Below are 20,101 nucleotides of genomic sequence, written 5' to 3'. Positions count from 1 at the left end.
ATGGAGGAGGGGGCGGAACCAAGGCGCAAGAGGGTGGAGAGCGAACCTGAGAGCGCGTGGGGCGGCACTGGCGTGCGAGAGGCGGAGCCATGGTTGTGGGGGCGTGGCCTGGCACAAATGGGTGGTGAGCTGAACCCGGGAGCGCGTGGGGAGGGCCTGGAGTGCGAGAGGTGGGGTCATAGAGTGTGGGAGCGCGGCCCGGGCGCGAGGGGGTGGGGAAACGCGGGGGCGGGACCGTGAGCACAGGGGTAGGCCCCGGGAGCGCAGAGGCGGGACTTAGGGGCTTAAGGGGCGGAGCCGTTGCCGTGCCGGCGAGGGCAGGTCACCGGGAGGCTGTCCTAAGTCAGCTGCCCCCGGACCATGGTTGCCGCCCGAGGCCTAGGTCTGGTTATGCCTGGTAGAGGCTGTTTAGGATTGTCCGAGGCGAGATCTGCCCAGCTGCTTTTCGTCTTTGAGGTGTGGGGATGAAGGCTGGGGCAATCCCTGAGAGGGCATCCCTGTAGGTCCAGCGTCTCACGGAGTTTTGCAGAACGTTCCAGAGGAGACTGAATGGGATCGTCCTAATTTCTGTCCCCACTTTCGGCCTTTTCTTTTCTTCCACCAGTATATTACCTTTGCTCCGCTCAGAGAGACGTCCTCTAATAACGCCAGCGACTCATTGTGCTCCTAGCAGAGGGCACGCACCACCCTCCTGTGTGTTTGCATAGGTCAAATACAGGTTTGCTCCTTTGCACATTTAGCGCTGTGAGTAAACAAGGATAAGTTTCTGTAATTATTAAGTCTAATCATTACGAAGGAGGGAAATGGGGGCTGCTTCCCAAACTCTTCCCAGAAGAGTTTTTGGATCACACTCCTAAATGACAATTTGGTTAAAGATTAAAGAGCCAGCTGCATTATAGTGGATACCCAGAGCTAGACTTTTCGATTAAGCAAATCATGCGGTGATATCGTTGAATACTTTGACCCTGGCCGTTTAGTGTTCTCTGAAGTTTCATTCCCAACCAATGTGACCAGTGCATCTGGTTTCAATTCCAAAGACTGGGTCAGCAAAAATAGTACCTCTCACGGGCGGAAGGTATTTCGGATGTAAAATGAGCAGCAGCCCAGGTTTGGAAAATGCTACTGCTGTTCTGAGGCACATTCCCCTGCTATGTATATTAGTCAGGAAAACCAAGTCAAACTACCTTAGACCAAAACAAAAATAAAAATAAAAAAATAAAGAGGGGGGGGGTATTTCTTGGTTCCTTGTTGAAAAGTTAAGGTAAGTAATCTTACCTCAGGTCTAGTTGCATCTGACCCAAGTGATGATGGGGTCGTTAGGGTATGGCAGGACTGCCTCCATCTCTGGCTCCACGATCCTCTTTATTGGCTTTATTTTTAGGCAAGCTATTTGCACTTGATCGCAAAAATGCCTTCCTACCTACCATCCTCTCCCACCCAAACACTGGGCTACATTATGCCATGCACTGAAATCCTGGTGCCGCAAGGAAAAAAATTGTTTAAGACAAGCAGTAAAACTTTTTGAAAGAAGCGAAAAGTCTTCATTGAGCAGAATACAGAAAACTCTTTGTTGAGCAGAATGCCTTGATGGGCAATGTGGCTGTGGAAGAACAGCCGTGGAGCATGGCTACTTGGGCTAGAAGCAGAGAAAACATATGTTTTATCATCCAAACCAGGACACTTTTTAGGTGAAGAGAGGACATTATCAATAATATCCTAGAACAACAGAAATAATCTGGTTTTATTCCCTATAAACCTAGCAAATGCTTCCCTTGGTATAAGTGAAACCAAGCGTTGGCTAAACCAAAGTGCATTTAAAAACACACATACATACACCCCACAAAAACATGCAATGAGATGGCTAACTTTAAAATGACTGAGTGTATCCAATGTTGGTGAGGACACAGAGCAACTGAAATGGTCATACATTGCTGGTGGAGGTGTAAGATGTCACAACTGCTCTGGAAATCAGTTTGGAAATTTCCTAAGAAGTTAAGCATATACCTACCATATGACTCAACCAATCTACTTATAGGTATTTATCAAAGAAAAAGGAAAGCATGAAACCCAAAGACTTGAATGTGAACGTTCATAGGAGCTTTGTTATAGACACACACACACGTGTGCGCGCGCGCACACACGCACACAGCAAAAAAACAAGAAACTCAAATCCATCAGTGGATGAATGAATAAATTGTAGTACATCCATACAATGGAATGGTACTGAGCAATATAGACAAACTATTATACAACATTGAAAAGTCTCAAAATCGTTATACTGAGTGAAAGAAACAAGGCAAAAAAGAACATACTGTATGATTCTATTTATATAAAACACCAGAAAATACAAACTGACATACATATAGAGAAAGCAGATCAGTGGTTGCCTGGGGATGATGGGGAGGGAGGAATGGATTTTAAAGGGCACAGAGAAACTTTGGGGGCTGATGGCAATGCAGTTTGAGAGGTGATAGTTTCATGGGCATATGAATGTCAAAACTGACAAAATTGTATACTTTAAATATGTGCATTTTGGTGTACTTCAGTGACAACTCAACAGCTTTGGAAAAATCTTCAAAAAATGAAAAAAAAAATGTTCTCTGAACTTAAAAAAACATAGGCTTTGTTTTTGGGGAGAGTGGGGTAGGTGAGCCTGGGTGGAGATGAAAAGGTTGGGCCGGGGGGATGAAGGAGTCCAAGAAGAAGTTGAGCAGACAGCTAACAGAAGAGAACATTCCCCAGCTTGGCTTGGGGGCTCAGGAAAGTGGGCAACAGAGGCCTTTAAACTTATGTCTAACAGTCTGTTTTATCTGCTGTGCTATTTCATGATGCAATCCTCCCACCCCTACCCCATGTACAGACACTAAATCTTTGTAAGATATGTATTGTAATGGCTTTCAATAAGTTATGTTTAGGAGAGATAAAGTAAGGGAACTGAATCTTTCTGGGTAAATTAAAGACAGAGAGAAAAAGGGCAGCTAAAATACAAAAGATGGGTGGGAGAAAGATCCAGGATTCAGTGGAAGCAGAAAATCAGAATAGGAGGAGACCCAGGAAAATATCTGACTTTCAAGAATCCTCATTGAGATTGGGAAGCTGGCTGGGGTCCCATTCTACAAGGAATGGGGGTTTTATTTGCATTTTATTATTTAGGGCTCTAGCTGACAACCCAGTTACATGACAATGTCAAAGGGCAGAGGTTACATCATTCCAGCCAAACACCACATCCTGTGGCCACTGCCCCTTATGACATAGTTCTCACCTGGGGCCTGGTCAGAGAGGACCAAGGTCATTGGTCTTTTGCTTTTTAGTTAGCAGTTTTAAAGTAAATGGTGATTCGGGGGAAGGGAGAGGTGGCAGACAGCAAGAAGGGAAAGCATTTGTCTGTCTTCAATTTCGGCACCCGCAGTGCTAGTGCTAGGCACTGGAGGTACAGTGAGGAGTACATTCCTGACTCTTCTATTCCCAGAGCTGATGGGGCAGCAGGACTGCAGACACTAAATCAGTAAGACTAGTGCCCATTGAAATAGGAGAGAGGAAGAGAATATGGATGTGAATCACAAGTAATTTCTGCTAGGGGACTTTCTGGGAAGTGAGGGTCAAAATGAGATTTGAAAGCTGAATAGGGAAATGTTGCCCCAACCCACAAGCCCTCAGTCCTGGCAAAGCAAGCCCCATTTCCCTAATCAATGAGCTTCAGTCCAGCTATTGACTTGGCACCAACTTGTGTGCAGTGGCCAAGCTGGATGCTGTCCTGAATTATATCAGTGTGACAAGGCAACATCTCCTTTAGTGTAACCTTGACAGTGGATTTGTCCCTCTTTATCAGAGTAGGCTCCCTGTGTTCCCAAACTCAGGAAACTCCAGGCATTGGCAGCCCACTTGCACATTCTACATCAGATCCTGCCTCACCGAGAGTTGTGGCAGAGAATGGCCAGACAGACACCATGGACAGACACCATGGAGAGGGGCAATGAACAAACCTTCATCTTCTACACATAGGCATGGAATTCTGCTTTCTCTTCTGCACCTGTATATAGACACTCAGTCGGGAATCCCACCACCAGGAGCATTTTTGTATATTTCTCTAAAGGATTCCAGTGCTCTGCTGCATAACAGTGTGTGATAGACTGTACATGGGTGCCCAGTGGGTCCAGCCTCCCCTCATTCTCCTCCCTGTGTGACTGCTTTCTACATTCACTCCAGTCTTAGCCATGTGATTTGTGAGAGTAAGGCAAGCAGAGATAAGCACTAGTCCATTCCTCCTGGTATATTCCCTCCTGGAACCCAGCTGCCACGCTATAGGGAAGTATTGACTCACCTGTTGTGACTGAGAGGCCACAGGAAGAAGAACTGAGACACCCCAGCCCTCAAACAGCACCAGGGCCTCAGAGTGTGAGAGAATCCTCTAGGACCTTGCAACCCAGCCTGGCCCCCAGCTGGATGCACCCACAGGAGTGAACCCAGCAGAAACCACAAGGAGCTGAGCAACCACCCAGCTGAGCCCAGCCACCCACAGGACATGAGAGAGAATACACTGGGGTTGTTTTAAGATTACACACAGTGGAGTGGTTGTCTCAGAGCAGTATTTATCATACAGATGTGGCCCTCAGGCCTTGTTTCCCAGCAAGAAGAGCCATCACCACAGCTCCAGGGAAGGCCCCTTTATAGCCGTTGACAGTTGTCCCACTCTCGGGATGCTCTTGCAGGTCTTGGCTTCCATTGAGGATAGTTTGTTATCATTTTTCAGGTGGGTCACAAGAGTGTTTTCAAGGGTTCAGGACCCTCCCCTTGGACAGTTGTAGACAATTGTCTTGTGACAGCTGTAGTCATAGAACAGGGTTTTGTTTTTGTTTTTGTTTTTAACTATTGCATTTAAATATAATGAATTGGCATGTATGTTTCTGTATCTGTTGATTGTGTTTGTTTATTTCTATAGAACCATCTCCTCTTCCCAGTAAACACAGAAGACAAGACAGAGAGGAGCACAGGAGGGAAGAAGAGCCCCTGGGGAAGAAGTCCAGTCTTTGCAGTTTCCCCCACTGTAGCAGAGGGGCCATCCTCCTCCCTTGTTCCCCAGGAGGCTCCTGTTCAACTTTTCAGGTCAGCACTTACCTTGGGGACAATGCTTTTGAAGGCCAGGGAGGTATAGGATTTCCTCCTGATTTGATCCCACTGAGCGGAGCCTGGCAGCTTGCACACCTGCATCCTCCACTGCATGAGGTCCTCTCAGCCAGGCAGACCATGCACAGCAGTGCATGTTTTCTGTTCCCATCCACCTGCAGCTGTTTGCCTCCAGCACGGCCAATCTCCTGCCCCATCTCCTTGGGCTCCCTGGAGCTCAGGACCTCCCTGTTGCATGGAAAGTGCCGGGAGCCAGCTTGACCTTCCCACACGCTTTCCTGTAGGTACAGTGTTCAGCCTTGCCCTACTGCCCACCTCCTGAAGTTCTGCTGTCTGCACTCTGCTTTCAGACAATTGTCTTGTGACAGCTGTAGTCATAGAACAGAGTTTTGTTTTTTGTTTTTAACTATTGCATTTAAATATAATGAATTGGCATATATATTTTTGTATCTGTTGATTGTGTTTGTTTATTTTTATAGAACCATCTCCTCTTCCCAGTAAACACAGAAGACAAGACAGAGAGGAGCACAGGAGGGAAGAAGAGTCCCTGGGGAAGAAGTCTTTCAGCTTCTTCCATGCAGCATGTCTTTCATGCTGGTTCTTTCTGGCTGACCTGAAACACAGGTGCCTGCAGAGAAAGATGAAGAACCTCCCCATGGTCCCCTGCTAGCCCTGACTGTTTCCATAGGGAAAGGCTGGGTCATACCCCAGGGCAAATTCTACTGATCCTGCACCTGTCCAAGCTGCCCAGTGTGCGGTTAGTTTCCTCTGTAAGAGACACCCTGGAGGACGTTGGTTCCATTTGGGGCTCCACCACTGCTGCTGGGGTATGGGTGGAGGGGAAGGCCACAGGGCCTTGCTGGGGGGCTGTGCAGCAGGTGTACAGGCTAGGGAGGGGACTGGCAGGCAGGCTAGCTGTGTTGGTGGCTTCCGCTCTGCCTCCTGATCCTCCTCAGGCCTCTGATTTCTTTGTTGCTCCTTTGACTATTCACAACACAGAAATTTAAAATGGGAATGGTAGGCTCACTATACTTCTGCTGCTTTGAGTTGCCTGAGATGCCGTGATGCACTTTGTGGATGGGGAAGGAGTGCAGCTAGTGGTGGCATCAGCTGAAGGTGGGGAGAGAGGTTTGGGGACTGTGCTATAGTCTCCAGCTTGGATGTCTTGTAGCCTGGGAGCAGATAGGTGGCCAGTACTTCATTATACTTCCGGTGCTGCAAGGATCCTGAATCCCTTTTCAAGTATGACCTATGGACACCATCAATTCAGTCTGCTCAGGGTCCTTATAGCCAGAGAGTGGCTGGGCACTTGTTTTCCTCCTCATGTTCTACATTCATTTCCTCCTCATGCTCTACATTCATCTTTGGATTCTAGGGGCCTCTCTTGCTTGTGTTGAGGATGAGGAATTTCCTTCTTTCATTTTTTAAACACAGGATTTCACCCAGGCTGGAGTGAATTTCTTGAGAGAAAGTTTTCACACTCCATAGACATATAAGAGTGTTACCGTGGGTAAATACAATGGAGAGTGATTGCTGGATCTTATGGTAAGAGCATGTTTTGTAAGAGTTTTGTGAGAAACTGCCAACTGTCTTCCAAAGTGGCTACACCATTTTGCATTTCCACCAGCAATTAATGAGAATTTCTGTTACTCCATATTTGGTGTTGTCAGTGTTTGCAATTTTGGCCATTCTAATAAGTGTAAAGTGCTATGTTATTGTTGTTTTAATTTGCAATTCCCAGATGACATGTGATGTGGGACATCTTTTCATACGCTTAGTTGCCTTTTGTATATCTTTTTCTGTTGAGGTGTCTGTTAAGGTAGTTTGCCCATTTTCAATCCGTTGTGCATTTTCTTTTTGTTAAGTTTTAAGAGTTGTGGCCGGGCGCGGTGACTCAAGCCTGTAATCCCAGCACTTTGGGAGGCCAAGACGGGCGGATCACGAGGTCGGGAGATCGAGACCATCCTGGCGAACATGGTGAAACCCCGTCTCTACTAAAAAAATACAAAAAACTAGCCGGGCGAGGTGGTGGGTGCCTGTAGTCCCAGCTACTCGGGAGGCTGAGGCAAGAGAATGGCGGGAACCCGGGAGGCGGAGCTTGCAGTGAGCTGAGATCCGGCCACTGCACTTGGGAGACAGAGCGAGACTCCGTCAAAAAAAAAAAAAAAAAAAAAAAATAAGAGTTGTTGGTATATTTGGAATAACAGTCCTTCATGAGGTATCTCTTTTGTACATCGTTTCTCCCTATGTCTTATCTCTCATTCTCTGATCAGTGTCATTTGCTAACCAACAGTTTTTAGTTTGAATAAAGTCCAGCTTATCAATGCTTTCTTTCATGGATTGTGCCTTTTGAGTCATATCTGAAAAGTCTTTGCCAAACCCAAACTAGATTTTCTCCTGTGCTATCTTTTAAGAGTTTTATAGTTTTATGTTTTATATTTTGGCCTATGAGCTATGATCTATTTTGAGTTTTTTATGAAAGGTGTCAGTTTTGTGTGGAGGTTCTTTTTTTTTTTTTTTGGATGTTCAGTTGTTCCAGCATGATTTGCTAAAAGACAGTCTTTTCTCCATTGTATTGTCCTTGATCTTTTGTCAAGGATCAGTTGACTATATTTATGTGGATCTATTTCTGGGCTCTCTATTCAGTTCTACTGACCTATTTGTCTATTCTTATGACAATACCACACTCCCTTGATTACTGTAGCTTTATAGTAGGTCATGAAGTCAGACAGTATAGTCCTCCAACTTTTCTTTTTCTTCAATATTAAGTTGGCTACTCTGTCTTTTGCCTTTCCGTGTAAACATTAAAAGCAGTTCATTGATATCTACGAAATAACTTGCTGGAATTTTAATTGGGATTGTGTTGAATCTATAGATAAAGTTTAGAAGAACTGGACAATACTGAGTCTTTCTATTCATGAACATGGAATGTCTCTCCATTTATTTAGTTCCTTTTTTATTTCTTTTATCAGAGTTTTCTTTTTTCCTCATGTAGATCTTGTATGTATATTGTTAGATTTATACCTAAGTATTTCATTTTGAGGAATGCTAATGTAACTGGTATTGTGTTTTAAATTTCACATTTCACTTGTTCATTGCTGGCATGTAGGAAAGGGATTGAGCTTTGTATATTAACCTCGTGTCTTATAACTTTGCTTTAATTGCTTAGAAGTTCAAGGACTTTTTCTTGTCAATTGTTTTAGATTTTCTATATAGGAGTTGTGTCATCTGGGAACAAAGTTTTTATTTCTTCCCTCCAAATCTGTATACCCTTTATTTCCTTTTATTTTTTATTTTATTATTTTTTTTTTGTATTCGCTAAGACATCCAATACAATGTTTAAAAGGAAGGGTGAGAGAGGACATCTTTGCTTTGTTCCTAATCTTAGCAGGAAAGCTTCTAGTTTCTCAAAATTAAATATAATATTATCTGTGGAGTTTCTGTAGATGTTTGATATCAAGTTGAAGAAGTCTTCCTCTATTCCTAGTTTGCTGACCATTTTTATCATGAATGGATGTTGGATTTTGTCCAGTGCCTTTTTTGTATCTATTGGTATGATCGTGTGATTTTTCTTTTCTTTTCTTTTCTTTTTTTTTTTAGCTTGTTGATATAATAGACTACATCCATTGATTTTTTTAATGTTGAATCAGCCTCGCATACCTAGGGTAAAGCCTGTTTGGTCATGTTAAGTAATTCTTTCCGTACATTGTTGGATTCAATTTGTTAATATTTAGTTGAGGATTTTTGCTTCTATATACTTGAGAGATACTCATTTGTAGTTTCCTTTTTTGTAATATCTTTGACTGTCTTTTTTTTTTTTTTTTTGAGATGGAGTCTCACTCTGTCACCCAGGCTGGAGTGCAGTGGTGCGATCTCGGCTCACTGCAAGCTCCGCCTCCCAGGTTCACGCCATTCTCCTGCCTCAGCCTCCCGAATACCTGGGACTACAGGCACCCACCACCACACCCGGCTAATTTTTTGTATTTTTAGTAGAGACAGAGTTTCACCATGTTAGCCAACTGGTTTTGTTTTAAGGTAATGCTGGCCTCATTCAATAAGTAAAGGAAGTATTAACTCGGCTTCCATATTCTGGAAGAAATTCTAGAGGATTGGTATAAATTTTTCCTTAGATGTTTGGTAGCATTCACCAGTGAATCTGCCTGGACCTGATGCTTTCCGTTTTGGAAAGCTATTAATTATTGATACAATTTCTTAAATAGATACAGGCCTACCAAGATTGTCCATTGTATATATTTTTCAGGATTTTTTTTTTTCAAAATGAAGTTTTAAAACAGAATTAATCAATAAATTTCCATGATAATGAAATAACTAAAAAGAGTTTTGAACAAAATGTCCCCATTTAGGTTCCATTTGCCTATTTGCAGGTGTTTCAACGTATTTGCTGAGGGGTTGTACAAGCATTTCTGCTAACAGAAATGGAGAAACCTATTTCTTCTGGTCAGATACACAGATATTGAGGAAAAACAGTTTCTAATTATTGTTACATGCAAACCTAAATCTGTTTTGGTTTTATAAAATGGCTTAGCATCAGCTCCTGAAATAGAGCTTGATACCAGTTAGAAACAGGCACCTGCATTCACAGCTTCCCAGGAGACCCAGGAACCTCCTTTAGAGCTCCTAGTCTACTGACTAATATAGGGTTTCATCTCATGACTGACAACTGAAGACCTTTGTCATTTCCCCAACACCTTAAATGCCTTTCCAATTGGCACTTTTATTTTTTTTTTTTTTTTTTTTTTTTTGAGACGGAGTCTCACTCTGTCGCCCGGGCTGGAGTATAGTGGCCGGATCTCAGCTCACTGCAAGCTCCGCCTCCCGGGTTTACGTCATTCTCCTGCCTCAGCCTCCCGAGTATCTGGGACTACAGGCGCCCGCCACTTCGCCCGGCTAGTTTTTTGTATTTTTTTTAGTAGAGACGGGGTTTCACTGTGTTAGCCAGGATGGTCTCGATCTCCTGGCCTCGTGATCCGCCCGTCTCGGCCTCCCAAAGTGCTGGGATTACAGGCTTGAGCCACCGCGCCCGGCCGGCACTTTATTTCTTATGGTGTGTTTGGCCAGAGATCATTGTGGCAAAGCCCCAATAAAACGAGGTAGCTTCATTTACAGTAACAAAATGGAGAACATTTACCATCAGAGTCACTGTGTTGTCCCTCCACCTCCAAAACTATTATTATTACAGAAAATAGTATTCATTAATCTTTAAAGATGATGTGATTATCACCATCACGCTTAGGAAATTAAGCTCCTATTCACTTTATTCATTTCCTCTAAAAAGCAACATTTCCAGTTAGTTTCAGACTTTCACTTTTTCACAGAACAGTTTATTCTTTTTTGTTTACTGGATTTGAGGGTTTATGAAATGGTCTTCTCAGTAAAGTCCATTACCTTGGTTTCTGGATGCCTAATTAGGAGCCTTCTCCAAGCACAAAATAATACAGAAGCAGGAGAAGAAATGAGGCAACTATTTCTACCTTATGACAAGTCAGGGGAATGTCCTTGGACCTACACTTCTGGTGGTGGGGTGAGGAGGCTCCTTCAGCCCCACCATGGGCCAGAAGAATTGAGCACTGTTGTTGGAGCTTGGGAGTGGAGGAACAGCAGGTAAACGTCAATTGCTCTGCCTCCCCCTTCACACTCACCTGAAAGCAGCTACAGCCTGGACTTTGCTGTTGACACCTGCCCTACTCAATCTCACAATGCCTTTTCTGGTTTCCCCATCTATTTCTTTTCAATGTTGCCATTGGTTTTTTTTTTTTTTTTTTTTTTTGCCTTATTTCTTCTAAATATTGGAAGACTGAAGACCTGGTAAGGCTGGTCCCTGACCCCAGCCCCACTTCCAGGAATGGCTCCCCTAAGAAATAGTCATGAAGACCTTGTAGAGCATCCCCAGAGTGTGATCTAATGGTAGTGAGAAAAATGATCTTAGGAGGCCCCAGACACAGCATTAAATACAGCCGAACCACTCTGTGATGAATTTATCCTTATTTGTGTCTCTGTTACTCTAAAAGCATGAAGGGAAGCTCTCAGTTTGAGGCCACTGTGACCACAACACATTCTCATATGTGTTAATCTGTCTACAGAAAATGCTGACCTCAGGCTCAGAATTTTGACAGGCACCATTATTTAGCTAGAATGTAATTATATTGTTTTCCTTTTTTTTTTTTTTTAAGCTACCTTCTATTAATGGCAAAGGATAGTGTTGTTCCATATACAGTCACACATTCTCACGTACAGGTGGTGCTCAGAGGGCAATACACCATGAAGGTGAATAAGAAAGACTGCAATGTGAAGACTGTGTCTTACAAGCAATGGTTCTTAACCTTAGCATCTCATAAGAACACCCCAGGGTACTTGTCAAAATTCCAATGCCAAGGCCCTTCCCCAGACCAATTCCATCAAAAATTTGGGATGGGATCTAAGTGTGAGTGCTTATTAAAGCTCTAGATGACTCCAGTGCAGAGCCACACTGGAGAACCAATGCTTTAAACTGATCTCAAGTCTGAGCATGAATGAGACAAAGCTTGTTCTCCACACCACGGCAGCAGGATTAGTATCTGGAACATAGATATTCTAATGACCAAAGTCAACTGCCGTCTTAAAATCTAAGTGCAAAGAATTACAGAACTGTAGAGCTGCAGAAAGTCTGAGAGCTCATTTTAAATGAGTCTGTATCCTCATTTTATTCACCAGAAAACTGAACATAGAAAGGCCAAGTGATTCCTTGCTGAGAATCACTCCCTAGGGGCCCAAGGAAGGGCTCCTCCCCAACATCATGCTCCCTCTTTGGTGGATGTAATTGCCTCAATTGTGAATTCCTTCTGAAGGAAGCTATGGTCTTTTTGAGGAATATGCTAAAGACCTAAAAAGTTAGAGGATTGGCTCTTTAATCCACAAAGTAGGTATGAAAGAAGTTGTAGGGAGCCCGGGAGGCGCTATGGACATTCCTCAAAGTCTGTTCCATGGTTGGAAGGCACTGGATTAAACACATTGAAATGAGTTTCATCACTGCAGGACTTCTCAGGACCTTTAATTTACTAATGTGCAAGGGAATCTTCAAGAAGAGGACAGACAGAGCTTATTTGCCCATTTCTGTGAAACATTTCACAGGACTAGCCTTTCTTGGGGAAATATTGGGGGACACAATTTCTAAAAGGTCTGGCCCACTGTGTCTCCTACTCTGCTTTACTTTTCTTAACTGCATTGATCACTTATATACTTGGTTATTGCCTGTGTTATTCTCACTAAAATAGAAGTTCCTTGAGGAGAGAAACTTTGGCTTCATTACTATATCCCTACCACCTCCAAAAGTGCCTAGCCTGTAATAAATATTTGCAGAAGGGCTAATGGGTATAGTCTCTTAAAACACAGGTAATCATGACTAGCTACCTAGTGAGACTCCTGCTTCTGATTGCAAGTCTGTCACTACAACTTTAGGCTGAATTTTGGAGTCTGCTTGCTGGGGGAACCTGGTCATACCTTGGGCTAATATCCAGGCTCTGGCACTAATCAACTCCACAACCTTGGGCAAGTCACTTGACTTTCCTGGGCTCCATTTCCTCATCTAGCAAAAAGAGTGGACTGGATTAGACAACCTCCAAAGTTTCCTTCTCAGGTATTGTATAACAAGCAGTTAAATTAAAATATCTGATATAATTGGGGATTTTTCTATTTCTCCTTGGAGTTCTATCAGATTTTGTTTCATGTAGTTTAAAGCTCTGTTATCAGGCCCATAAATATTTAAGATTGTTATATCCTCTTGATGAATAGACCATCTTATCATTATTCAGTGGACTTCTTTGTCCTTGGTAATATTCTCTGCTCTGAAATCTATATTTTCTTATACTAATATATTCACCCCAGCTGTGTAAAAAATGGTATTAGCATGGTATATTCTTTTCTATCATTTTACTTTTAACCTATTTGTGTCTTTTTAGTTCAAGTGGGTTTCTCATAGGCAGCACATACTTGGTTCTTGCTTTTTAAAGGAAATCCCACTGCTCAGTCTCTGCCTTTGAATTGAAATCATTTAAATTTAATGTGATTATTGATATTATTAGGTTTAAATTCATTCATTTTGACTGTTTTGAATAATGCTGCTATGGACATTCACATGTAAGTTTTTGTGTAGATATATATTTCATCCTTCCCGGATGACTAGTGATGTTGAGAATCTTTTCATGTGCTTATTGACCATTGGTGTATCTTCTTGGATGAACTGATTATTTTTATGGTTCCATTTTATCTTGTTGTTTTATATTTGTTCCATTTTCTTCTTTTTCTGTCCACTTTTGGACAGAAAACAGCCTTTTTAAGATATAATTTATATACTGTACACTTTTCCCATTTAAAGTGTATAATTTGGTGATTGTTGGTATACACACAAATTGTGGAATCATAATCAATCATAAAACATTTTAATCACCCTTAAAAGAAACTCCATACACTTTAGCTATTACCCCAAAATGCTCCCTTTCCTACTCCTGCCCTACCCCTAAAAGGCCCTAAAACTTTAATCTATTTTTTGTCTCTATAAATTTGCCTATTCAGGAAATTTCATGTAAATCGAGTTATATGAGTTTCTTTTACTTGGCATAATGTTTTTTATGTTTATCTATGTTATAGTATATATTAGTGCTTTTTTCCTTTTTGTAAATTAATTCCACGATATGGATATACAGTATTTGTTTGTCCATTCATCAGTTGATGGACATTTGGGTCTTTCCCACATTTTGGTTATTATGAATAAAGCTGCTATGAACATTCATGTATACTTTTTTGTGAAGATGTATGTTTCATCCTTCGTGGGCACATACCTAAGTGTGGAATTGCTGGGTCATGTGACACCTCTGTGTTTAACTGTTTGAGGAACTGCCAGATTCTTCCAAAGTGGTTGCCCCATTTTACATTCCCACCAGCAGTGAATGAACCTTCCTATTTCTCCACATTGTAACCAACATTTGTTAGTTTTTGTCTTTTTGCCTATAGCCATCCTGATGGGTGTGAAGTGGTATCTCATTGGGGGATTGGAGTTGCATTTTCCTGATGACTAGTGATGTTGAGTATCTTTTCATGCACTTACTGGCCATTGGTATATCTTCTTTGATGAACTGATTGTTTTTATGATTCCATTTTATCTCCTTTGTGGCTTACTAGCTGTAACTTTTTGTATTATTATTTTAGAGGTTATTTTAGGTTTATAGCATGCATCTTTGACTTTTCAAGTGATACTACCACTTCATGTGTATTCAAGTACTTTACAAGAGTATATTCCAGTTCTCCATTCTCAGTTTTGTGCTATTGCTGTCATACCTCTGGTTAAATTAGATGCTTTCCTCTGTGTTATGTACTGGCACTCTATTATCATGAGGGAACTGTCACGGGCAGCTAGAGAAGGAAAAGTAAGTGGGATAATCTTGTTGGATTTTTCATTGCTCCTGGAGGGCAAGACTGCTCAAGCTGTCAGGATCACCAGAGAGAACATCAAGCAGGTTCCAGGCTCAAATGGAAGGAAAAGAGGGGAGGCCTTAAAATGCTAGAGATCCCTTAGAAATCCCTGAGGAATCTTCACTAGGTTCCTAATCTCCTGAGAATCCCCCTTTCTATGTCCCTTGGCATCCACACCATTGGATTCATGATTAATAAATTCATTACTTCCAGTGATTACATATGAATCAGGATAGGGCAACAGAGAGTCATGAGATTGGTGACAAAGAGACCTAGGGTCAATAGAGCAGTTTTACCACTTACAGATACATACCCTGGGGGCAAGATACTAAACTCTCATGAACCTCAGTTTCTATACCTGCAAAATGGGAATAAAAATTCTTACTTTATCATGTTGGTTAAAGGATTAAATGAGGTGATCTCAGTAAAAGTAGCAAGCGAGTGACATAACAAACACACCATTAATATTTATATCCCTCCTATATACCTCATTGTCTGTTTTACTCAAGTATATTTTTGCATTCTTTATGTTTATTAGGCATTCATAAAGTAGCAGGGATTGCATTACATATGAGAGCCTTTGTTGTTCTTCATACTCCGAAGATTCTAGTGAGCTCAAATGTCTGTATAGGATTGTCACAAACTCCCTGCTTTTCGACGTCGAGAACTGCCATTTATTGGACTGACTTGATGGCAGACATGTGCTGAGCTCCTTGCATGCCTCATTTCCAAAGCTCATTATCAACCCCATGAGGATGGGGCAGCGTTTCTCAATCTCGGCACTATTGATACATTTGGGGCCAGATCATTCTTGGTTGTAGGGGGTTGGCCTGTGCATTATGGGATGTTTAGCAGCATCCCTGGCTTTTACCTTCTAGATTCCAGTAGCACCTCTTCAGCTATGATAATCAAAAATGTGTGAAGACATTGCCATGTATGTCATAGGGGGCAAAATCTCCCTCAGATGAGAACCACTTGGATAGGGCTGGTGTCATTCCCGTTACCTGTGAGAAAGCCAGGGTTCAGAATAGTCAAGAGCTTTTCTCAGCATCACACAGTTACTGAGTGATGGAGGCAAGATTCAAACCAGAGTCCAACTAGCTCCTAAGCCATGTGTTATGGTAACTCCAGAATATATCCTCTCTCATCTGCAAATAAAGCCTCCGATACCTTTGACATCCCTGGCTTTAAATTCTGTCTTTTGTGCCAAAGGTGTTTGGACTCTGGAGTGTCCTGTCTGAAAAAAACGAATAGGTTCCAAAAGGGAGAGATTAGATAATTACTCTTCACAGACAGGTCTCAGAAGGCCACACACAACATATTGCAGGCAGCTGGCCCCCATATGTGCTTTTCCTTGACATAAGGAGTGTAATGGGCTGAATTATGTTCCTCAAAGGATAGGTTGAAGTTCTAATGCTCTGTACCTATGAATGTGACCTTATTTGGAAATAGGGTCTTTGCAGACATAATCAAGTTAAGATGAGGTCATTAAGGTGAGCCACGATCCAATATGACTACTGTCCTTATAAGAAGAAAATGTGGCCGGGCGCGGTGGCTCAAGCCTGTAATCCCAGCACTTTGGGAGGCCGAGACGGGCGGATCACGAGGTCAGGAGATCGAGACCATCCTGGCTAACACGGTGAAACCCTGTCTCTACTAAAAAATACAAAAAACTAGCCGGGCGAGGTGGCGGGCGCCTGTAGTCCCAGCTACACAGGAGGCTGAGGCAGGAGAATGGCATAAACCCGGGAGGCGGAGCTTGCAGTGAGCTGAGATCCGGCCACTGCACTCCAGCCTGGGCGGCAGAGCGAGACTCCGTCTCAAAAAAAAAAAAAAAAAGAAGAAAATGTGTAAACAGACACAGAAGGAAGGCAACCATGTCAACATGGAGGCAGAAATTGTAGTGACATTGCCACAAGCCAGGGAACAGCCGGGGCTACCAGAACCAAAAGAGGTAAGAAAATATCCTCTCTTAGAGGCTTCGGTGGGACCACAGCCCTGCCAACACCTTGATTTCAAACTTTGAGTGGCCAGAACTAAGCGAATCCATTTCTGTTATATAGTCTGTGGCACTTCATTATTGCAGCTTTAGGGCAACAGGACAGGAGAGCACACCTCACGTCCCCTGGCAGCCCTGGTCACGTCTGTATTTCTGCATTTGACAGTGTTCCCTTTGATCCCTGTTCTCCAGTCAGTTATAATATCTGGCCATTAATCAAAGTCATGAAAGATATTTCACTTTGCCATGACCAACCTACATGTTAGATTGCACCTCCTATTAATTACATTAGTGCAATGATGATCTGGCAGTGAAACAACATAGGCGCCTTCCTGGGTAGCACCTGTCCCCTCAGATGTCCTCACTCATGCATGTGTCAGTGGTGGGGCAACTGTGCCTTATCTTTCTTGGTAACAGGAGGTACCATATCATTCCCTGAGATAAGCAGAAGCAGTTTCATAGAACCTGACTCAGTGGACTTGGCTACCTGCTGGTCGTGGATAAACAGAAGGAAACAAACCCTAGACAGCCACAAGTGTGATACAGACAGAAAGCAACCAAAGGCAGCCAAGGTCATCTCAAATCTAAACTCCAGAGCAGTTTATTCTGGGCAAATGAACAAGAAGCATCAAACAGACTTATAGGTGGTTTGAGATTCTTTAAAGCTAAAGCAACCCTTAGAAGTTGTGGCATCTCAAACAGGTTCTTCATCTTTCCCAGCCAAAGGATGTTCTGGGTTGTTTAAAGGATTCCGTGGACAAGTGAACTTGAGAAGTGTTCTGTGCTTTAGTATCTCTCTAAGACATTTAAAAGGCCCATTAGCACATTAAAGACATTGAGACATTTGGCAGTAAAGACACCCCTTCACCTCCTTTCAGGGTGTGGTGGAACATGCCTTGGATCACTGATACATTTGGGCCCATTCTGCTGTGCAGAATTTGAGGGGGAGGCTCTGAACAATTAGGTGGTTTTTCAAAACTCACACAGACTGATTCAACTTGTGTCTTCACATTCCAAATCCAGTGCTTTTCTATTTTTTATTTTTCCTTTTAGTTTGTTAATAAACATTTGAGTGTTACCATGTGGTGACATAGAAATGTAAAAATGAAAAAGGTTGGCTTTTTCCCCATATATCATTGATTATCTCTGGAGTAAATGAACAACGGAATAACAAATAATGGAAGGGGTATGGGGATAGGGAAGGAAAGGTGCTGTGGTTTGAATGTTTGTCTCCTCCAAAACTCACATTGAAATTTGATTCTCAATGTGGCAGTATTAGGAGGTGAGGCCTTTAAGAGGTGATTGTGTCATCGGTGAAACCCCATCTCTACTAAAAATACAAAAAAGTAGCCGAGCGTGGTGGTGGGAGCCTGTAGTCCCAGCTACTTGGGAGGCTGAGGCAGGAGAATGGCGTGAACCCAGGAGGCGGAGCTTGCAGTGAGCCAAGATCGCGCCACTGCACTCCAGCCTGGGTGACACAGCGAGACTCCATCTCAAAAAAAAAAAAAAAAAAGGAGGTTATTGTGTCACGAAGGCTCTGTCCTCAGGCTTAGACTAATCCATTAATGAATGAATGGGTTAATGGGCTAATGGATTGTCATGGGAGTGGCATTGGTAGCTTCATCAGAGAAGAAAGAGAAACCTGAGCTTGGAGGCTCATTCTCCTGTGATGTGATGCCCTGAGCTGCCTTGGAGCCTAGCAGAGTCTCCACCAGCAAAAAGGTACTTGACAGATACAGCTCTTCAATCTCCTCAGCCTCCAGAACTGTAAGAAATAAATTCCTTTTTCAAAATAAGTTATTCACTTTTGGAATTCTGTTATAAGCAACAAAAAATGGACTAAGAAGAAGAGAATCACTGCCTTTGGGACAAATATGAAAGCAGTCAGTCTTGAGGAGTCAGGTTAGGTTACTGATGTTCTGCTGAGTCCCATCACAGGAACCCACCATCCCTGCCACCCACACGAGGAGAGCTGGTGGCCAGAGGCCTGCTGACCAGGCTGCCCCAGGAGGCTGCCACCACCTCAAAAAGCTGTCTGGTCAGGGGCGGCCAGCCCACAAGTTCGCCAGGCCCTTGTAATGTGCCTATCCCCCCAAAATGGAGTGGTCAGTCTGATTCCTTCAAAATTTGAACTGGAAGCCACAGAGAGGAGGCAGTTAGCAGGTGGCTGAAGATGAAAGAATGTCTAAAGAGGTGTGGGGGTGTTTTGAAGGGTCCTGGGCAAGCCAGGGAAGAAAGGGGGCAGTATGAGTGAGCCAGAGAACAGCAGGGAAGGAGACCTGCAGGTGATGTGGAGGGAAGAGGAGGGGCAACAGCACAACCACCCCCTGTTCTGGTTTCTAGGGGGGAGCTGGCTTCACCATAACTTCTGATGGTACATTTCTGAGAGGCCCATCTCCCCCAAAGTAGCCCCCCAACCCCCACTCTCCCTACTTGAGCAAACCTGAGAGGGGCTCCTTTCTTGGTTACTAAAAGGAGCTAACTCCGTTTTTAAAGTTGTGGTAAAATATATGTATATATACATTATATACATATACATTATGTTATACATATACATAACATAAACTACCATTGTAACCATGTTTAAGTGTAGAGTTCAGTGGCATTAAGTACATTCATATTGTGTAACCACAACCGCCATCCATCTCCAGAACTTTTTACGTTTTCCCAAACAGAAACTCTGCACTTTTAAACAGTAACACCCCATTCTCCCTCCCCCAACCCCTGACAGCCATCATTTTACTTTCCATCTCTATGAATTTGACTATACTAGGTACTTGACTTAAGTGGAATCAAACTATTTGTCTTTTGGTGTCCAGGTTATTTCCTTTAGCATAAAGTCCTCAAGATGCATGCATGTTGTCAAAACCCTCTTGTAAGGCTGAAAAATATTCCATTGTATGCAGAGACCATATTTGGTTTATCCATTTATCCATCAATGGACATTTGGATTGCTTCCACTTTTTGGCAACTTGAATAACGCTGCCGTGAACATGGGTAGACAAATATCACTCTGAGACCCTGCTTTCAGTTCTTTTGGACATATACCCAGAAGTAGAATTGCTGGAGCAAATGGTAGTTTCTATGCTTAATTTTGTGAGAAACTGCCTTGGTGTTTTCCACAGTGGCCGCACTATTGTATCTTCACATCAACAGTGCACAATTTCTCCACATCCTCACCAACTCTTGTTATTTTCTGTTTTTGTTTTTTGATACTAGCAAGAGTCTAACTCTCTTTTAGTAGAGGCTCTGTCTTCCATGTGGTCACCGTTGTTCTTTTCCTCAGTTTTTCTTCATGCTGAGTGGGCATCAAGTCAGAACAGAAGTTCTGCTCTCCTCCTTCCGCCCTCAGGAAGTTGCCCTTGACTCTAAGGCACCAACTTTAAAGATCAGACTCTGTGTTTCTCAGGATAGGCAGAGCTCAGACCTTGATGGTGACGGGAGGTGGGGGGTGGCACCTGTGCAACCCCCTGCCCTTATACTGGCAGGGAGTAGCAGATACAGAAAAGCATG

General features: G+C 43.0%; 1 long non-coding RNA gene across 1 annotated transcript; it reads left to right on the top strand.

Annotated features, from left to right (window-relative positions):
* The first annotated feature begins 2 nt into the window (after window positions 1-2).
* Window positions 3-5,667, top strand: LOC126951143 (uncharacterized). Its single transcript, XR_007724368.1, has 3 exons — window positions 3-124; window positions 4,940-5,103; window positions 5,604-5,667. It is a non-coding gene; the product is annotated as an uncharacterized LOC126951143 (long non-coding RNA).
* Window positions 5,668-20,101: the final 14,434 nt, after the last annotated feature.

The sequence above is a fragment of the Macaca thibetana genome, chromosome 3, assembly GCF_024542745.1.
Source record: "Macaca thibetana thibetana isolate TM-01 chromosome 3, ASM2454274v1, whole genome shotgun sequence".
NCBI classification, from domain to species: Eukaryota; Metazoa; Chordata; class Mammalia; order Primates; family Cercopithecidae; genus Macaca; species Macaca thibetana.
The sequence above is the reverse complement of the archived record's forward strand: the minus strand, read 5'-3'. Positions and strand labels throughout refer to the sequence as shown.